The sequence below is a fragment of the Oncorhynchus clarkii genome, chromosome 17, assembly GCF_045791955.1.
Source record: "Oncorhynchus clarkii lewisi isolate Uvic-CL-2024 chromosome 17, UVic_Ocla_1.0, whole genome shotgun sequence".
Classification (NCBI taxonomy): Eukaryota; Metazoa; Chordata; class Actinopteri; order Salmoniformes; family Salmonidae; genus Oncorhynchus; species Oncorhynchus clarkii.
The window spans coordinates 8,926,478-8,932,477 of NC_092163.1; positions in this window are offsets into that span (position 1 = coordinate 8,926,478).

Genomic DNA, 6,000 nt, shown 5'->3' on the forward strand with positions numbered 1-6,000 from the left:
AGGTGCACCAGTCGACAGAAAAGTCCGGTTTTGGGGATTCAACTCGATCCGGAGTCGGGTGGATAGAAGATCCTGCAACCACGTTGTCAATTTGAATGCAAAACAGAGGTGACGTTTCCATTTGTTATCTGCTTCCGCGGTGATCCGAGGCTACTCCAGCGTTCCATTAAAAAAAAAATGAAATAATGTGAAGATGTTCTAACAATACTTTGATAATATTTTGCAATCCAGAATCATTCAATTTTGACATTTTCTTATCTTGTGTTCACGCTGTACTACAGAATACACAATCAGAAATACAACATCTGTGATGTCACTGCCATAGAATGATGAATTAGAACTTACTGGTCACTCCTCTCAGTTTGAATAGGCCTACGATACGTATTGCCATCTACTGGGCAGGTTGTGTTACTACGTTGGATTCCCCTCTGAACTGTCATTCAGTGTGTGGAAGAGATGTTCAAATCAAATTTTATTGGTCACATACACATGGTTAGCAGATGTTATTGGTCACATACACATGGTTAGCAGATGTTAATGGTCACATACACATGGTTAGCAGATGTTATTGGTCACATACACATGGTTAGCAGATGTTAATGGTCACATACACATGGTTAGCAGATGTTAATGGTCACATACACATGGTTAGCAGATGTTAATGCGAGCGTAGCGAAATGCTTATGCTTCTAGTTCCGACAATGCAGTAATATCTAACAAATTCACAACAACTGCCTTATACACACAAACGTATCGGGATGAATAAGAAATATGTACATATAAATATATGGATGAGCGATGGCCGAACGGCATAGGCAAGATGCAGTAGATGGTATAGCGTACAGTATATACATATTAGTTGAGTAATGTAGGGTATGTAAACATTATTATAGTGGTGTTATTTAAAGTGACTAGTGATTCCTTTTATTAAGTCAATTTATTAAAGTGGCCAGAGATTTGAGTCTGTATGTTGGCAGCAGCCTCTCAATGTTAGTGACGGCTGTTTAACAGTCTAATGGCCTTGAGATGGAATCTGTTTTTCAGTCTCTCGGTCCCAGCTTTGATGCACCTGTACTGACCTCGCCTTCTGGATGATAGCGGGGTGAACAGGCAGTGGCTCGGGTGGTTGTTGTTCTTGTTGATCTTTATGGCCTTCCTGTGACATCGGGTGTTGAAGGTTCACACCCATCTGAACAACGTGCACCCATCCGCAGACCCACGGCAGATTGTCGATCACTAACACCAGTACTACTGGCTGTGGAGAATCCCCACCACACGCAGCTCCTTTTCCTAATTATTTTACCACCTCTATAAACTTGATAACGGAAGACATGTTATTGAACCGTGGTACTAAGCATGCCAGTGTTACCAGTGTCTTACTGGGGGCCAGTTTCCTGGACCCAGAACACATCTTCTCAGGAAGACATTGTCCATAGATAATCCCAGTGGTTTTCCCAGTCAGTCAGTAAGACGGAGTAGCAGAAGCTGTATTAGTGTAGTAGTGGTTGTAATGCATTAGATGAAGCTGTATTAGTGGAGTAGTGGTTGTAATGCATTAGATGAAGCTGTAGTAGTGGAGTAGTGGTTGTAACGCATTAGATGAAGCTGTATTAGTGGAGTAGTGGTTGTAACGCATTAGATGAAGCTGTATTAGTGGAGTAGTGGTTGTAATCAAATCAAATTTATTTATATAGCCCTTCGTACATCAGCTGATATCTCAAAGTGCTGTACAGAAACCCAGCCTAAAACCCCAAACAGCAAGCAATGCAGGTGTAGAAGCACGGTGGCTAGGAAAAACTCCCTAGAAAGGCCAAAACCTAGGAAGAAACCTAGAGAGGAACCAGGCTATGTGAGGTGGCCAGTCCTCTTCTGGCTGTGCCGGGTGGAGATTATAACAAAACATGGTCAAGATGTTCAAATGTTCATAAATGACCAGCATGGTCGAATAATAATAAGGCAGAACAGTTGAAACTGGAGCAGCAGCACAGTCAGGTGGACTGGGGACAGCAAGGAGTCATCATGTCAGGTATTCCTGGGGCATGGTCCTAGGGCTCAGGTCCTCCGAGAGAGAGAAAGAAAGAGAGAATTAGAGAGAGCATATGTGGGATGGCCAGTCCTCTTCTGGCTGTGCCGGGTGGAGATTATAACAGAACATGGCCAAGATGTTCAAATGTTCATAAATGACCAGCATGGTCGAATAATATTAAGGCAGAACAGTTTAAACTGGAGCAGCAGCACAGCCAGGTGGACTGGGGACAGCAAGGAGTCATCATGTCAGGTAGTCCTGGGGCATGGTCCTAGGGCTCAGGTCCTCCGAGAGAGAGAAAGAAAGAGAGAAAGAGAGAATTAGAGAACGCACACCTAGATTCACACAGGACACCGAATAGGACAGGAGAAGTACTCCAGATATAACAAACTGACCCTAGCCCCCCGACACATAAACTACTACTGCAGCATAAATACTGGAGGCTGAGACAGGAGGGGTCAGGAGACATGCATTAGATGCATGTAATGCATTAGATGAAGCTGTGTTAGTGGAGTAGTGGTTGTAATGCATTAGATGAAGCTGTGTTAGTGGAGTAGTGGTTGTAATGCATTAGATGAAGCTGTGTTAGTGGAGTAGTGGTTGTAATGCATTAGATGAAGCTGTGTTAGTGGAGTAGTGGTTGTAATGCATTAGATGAAGCTGTAGTAGTGGAGTAGTGGTTGTAATGCATTAGATGAAGCTGTGTTAGTGGAGTAGTGGTTGTAATGCATTAGATGAAGCTGTGTTAGTGGAGTAGTGGTTGTAATGCATTAGATGAAGCTGTATTAGTGGAGTAGTGGTTGTAATGCATTAGTGGAGTAGTGGTTGTAACGTATTAGATGAAGCAGAATTATGATACAGGTACGGTCGGTTCACTGACAAGGTGATGTCATTTCAGAGTCGCCCACCATGCGTCAGTGTTGTGATGTTTGAGCAGAGCATGCGTCAGTGTTGTGATGTTTGAGCAGAGCATGCGTCAGTGTTGTGATGTTTGAGCAGAGCCTACAGTCCTCTTTTTATATCTCCCCTGACTGTAAGTATTGATCGGTCCCCTAACAGTAAGTAAGTATTGATTGGTTCCCTCTACATATGTTTAGTGGTGTCCTCTCCACTTGACATCTGTGTCACCAGTCAGATCTGAACCCTGGTCTCCCGCATATAAAACCAACACCTTAACCATTAGGCCAAGAGGACATTCTGTCTCAAGTTGAAGGTGACACGTAGTTTATGCTTCAGGTAGTACCTCACCAGTAGAGCTTGAGTCCAACTCACCTCCACTACATACAGGGATGATAACCAAGGAAAATACATGTCTTTTAAAGTTTGTTGTCTAACGGTCTTTTTCAGTATCTGGTCTGGGGATCATTCAGCTGGGGAAGACTGGAGCAGGGATGAGTGCAACCGGAAACACCAAAGAGGTGTTTATAGAAGAGTTCTCTTGTGAGTCTGTGACGACACAATGTGAAGATGTCCAAAGGATGAAGAGGACAGCTTCAGACACTACTGAAACAGCAGGAGGAGGAGCAGCAGGAGGAGGTGCAGCAGGAGGAGGAGGTGCAGCATGCATAACAGAAGGTGTACTAGCAGCAGTACTAGAAGGAGTAGCAGGAGGAGAAGGAGTAGCAGGAGGAGAAGGAGTAGCAGCAACAGGAGCAACAGGTGTACTAGCAGCAGTACTAGGAGGAGTAGCAGCAGGAGGAGGAGTAGCAGCAACAGGAGCAACAGAAGGTGTACTAGCAGCAGTACTAGGAGTAGTAGCAGGAGAAGGAGAAGCAGGAGTAACAGAAGGTGTACTAGCAGCAGTACTAGGAGGAGAAGGAGCAGCAGGAGAAGGAGAAGCAGCAACAGAAGGTGTACTAGCAGTAGTAGCAGGAGAAGGAGAAGCAGGAGAAGGAGAAGCAGCAACAGGAGCAACAGAAGGTGTACTAGCAGCAGTACTAGGAGGAGTAGCAGGAGAAGGAGCAGCAGGAGGAGGAGCAGGGGAAGGTGTAGTAGCAGCAGTACTAGGAGGAGTAGCAGGAGGAGCAGCAACAGGAGTATTGGTACTAGCTTTGGGAATACCAACAGGAATAGCAGGAGCAGGAGTAGCAGCAGTTGCAGGAGTAGCATTTGCAGAGATTTTTCAAAAATGTACGCCTAAATCTACAAAAGGCAGGTGGAAAAGAGAAAGTCTCTGAAAAGGTAGTACAGATCTGGTTAAACAACAACTAAACTACATGAGAGGATATCATATGTTTGTTTCTCTAGTTAAGACTAATGTAATGTAAAATGTACATGTTCAAAATATAAAACAAACGTACATCAATATCCCTTTATGGAAGGAACTTGTGTACTTTTTAAAATCAGTCTCCCCCTTTTATTTATCATCATTATTTCAATGGACCGTTTAGGGACCCCCCAAAAAAACATTCTTTAAGTTGCAATGTGAATAAATGTTAGTATCATGTTTGTGTTGTGAAACATGGGTAATTTCATGGTGTTTTTAAAGTAACCAATGGAGGATATATCACTGATTAAATAGACAAATTCTATTGTGCCTTGCATGCAATATAAGTATAAAAAAGATATTTTATTGACATGTTGTGTACCGTTAGTCAATGGGTGTGGCGTTAGATGCACCAATAGCAAACAGGTATGAGATTCCATTACGGGTTATAGAGGAAACTAACGTGAACCTCGAATGTCCCCTGTAAATCAGACTCAACACATAGATGGACGTTGTGGGGATCCATTTCTCTCCGGAGTCGGTTGGATAGAAGATCCTACAGCCACTGTCAATTTGAAGGCAAACTGACATAATGCTTAGATTTGTCCCCTGCAGTAATCCCAGGCTATTGCAGTGTTCCATTAAAAAAAAGAGCATCTGTGCCATTATTTAAACTTCTAACAATAATAATATTTTGTCATTTTTTGGATTATATTAATTGAGACAGTTTTATATCTTGTGCTCATGCTGTACTGCAACATAAAAACAATGATCAAGATTACACAATCCCTGACGTCACTGCTTTGAGTTTGCGTAGGCCTACTGCCATCTACTGGGCAGGTTGTGTTACTACATTGGATTCCCCTCAACTGTCACTCAGTGTGTAGAAGAGATTCCCATCTGAACAACATGCATCCAGGCTGCAGACCCACAGCAGATTGTCTGTCACTACAACTGGCCTGGCACTGAAATCAATACTACTGGCCGTGGAGAATCCCGACCACACACACACCAACTCTTTGCATAATCCTAGCTCTCTTTCTTCCTTTCCTAGCTCCTTGTCCTAATTATTTTACCACCTCTATAAATTTGATAACGGAAGACATGTTGTTAAACCGTGGTACTAAGCATGCCAGTGTTACCAGTGTCTTACTGGGGGCCAGTTTCCTGGACCCAGAACACATCTTCTCAGGAAGACATTGTCCATAGATAATCCCAGTGGTTTTCCCAGTCAATCAGTAAGACGGAGTAGCAGAAGCTGTATTAGTGAAGTAGTGTTTGTAATGCATTAGATGAAGCTGTGTTAGTGGAGTAGTGGTTGTAATGCATTAGATGAAGCTGTATTAGTGGAGTAGTGGTTGTAATGCATTAGATGAAGCTGTATTAGTGGAGTAGTGGTTGTAATGCATTAGATGAAGCTGTAGTAGTGGAGTAGTGGTTGTAATGCATTAGATGAAGCTGTATTAGTGGAGTAGTGGTTGTAACGCATTAGATGAAGCTGTGTTAGTGGAGTAGTGGTTGTAATGCATTAGATGAAGCTGTATTAGTGGAGTAGTGGTTGTAATGCATTAGATGAAGCTGTATTAGCGGAGTAGTGGTTGTAATGCATTAGATGAAGCTGTATTAGTGGAGTAGTGGTTGTAACGCATTAGATGAAGCTGTGTTAGTGGAGTAGTCGTTGTAACGCATTAGATGAAGCTGTGTTAGTGGAGTAGTGGTTGTAATGCATTAGATGAAGCTGTATTAGTGAAGTAGTGGTTGTAATGCA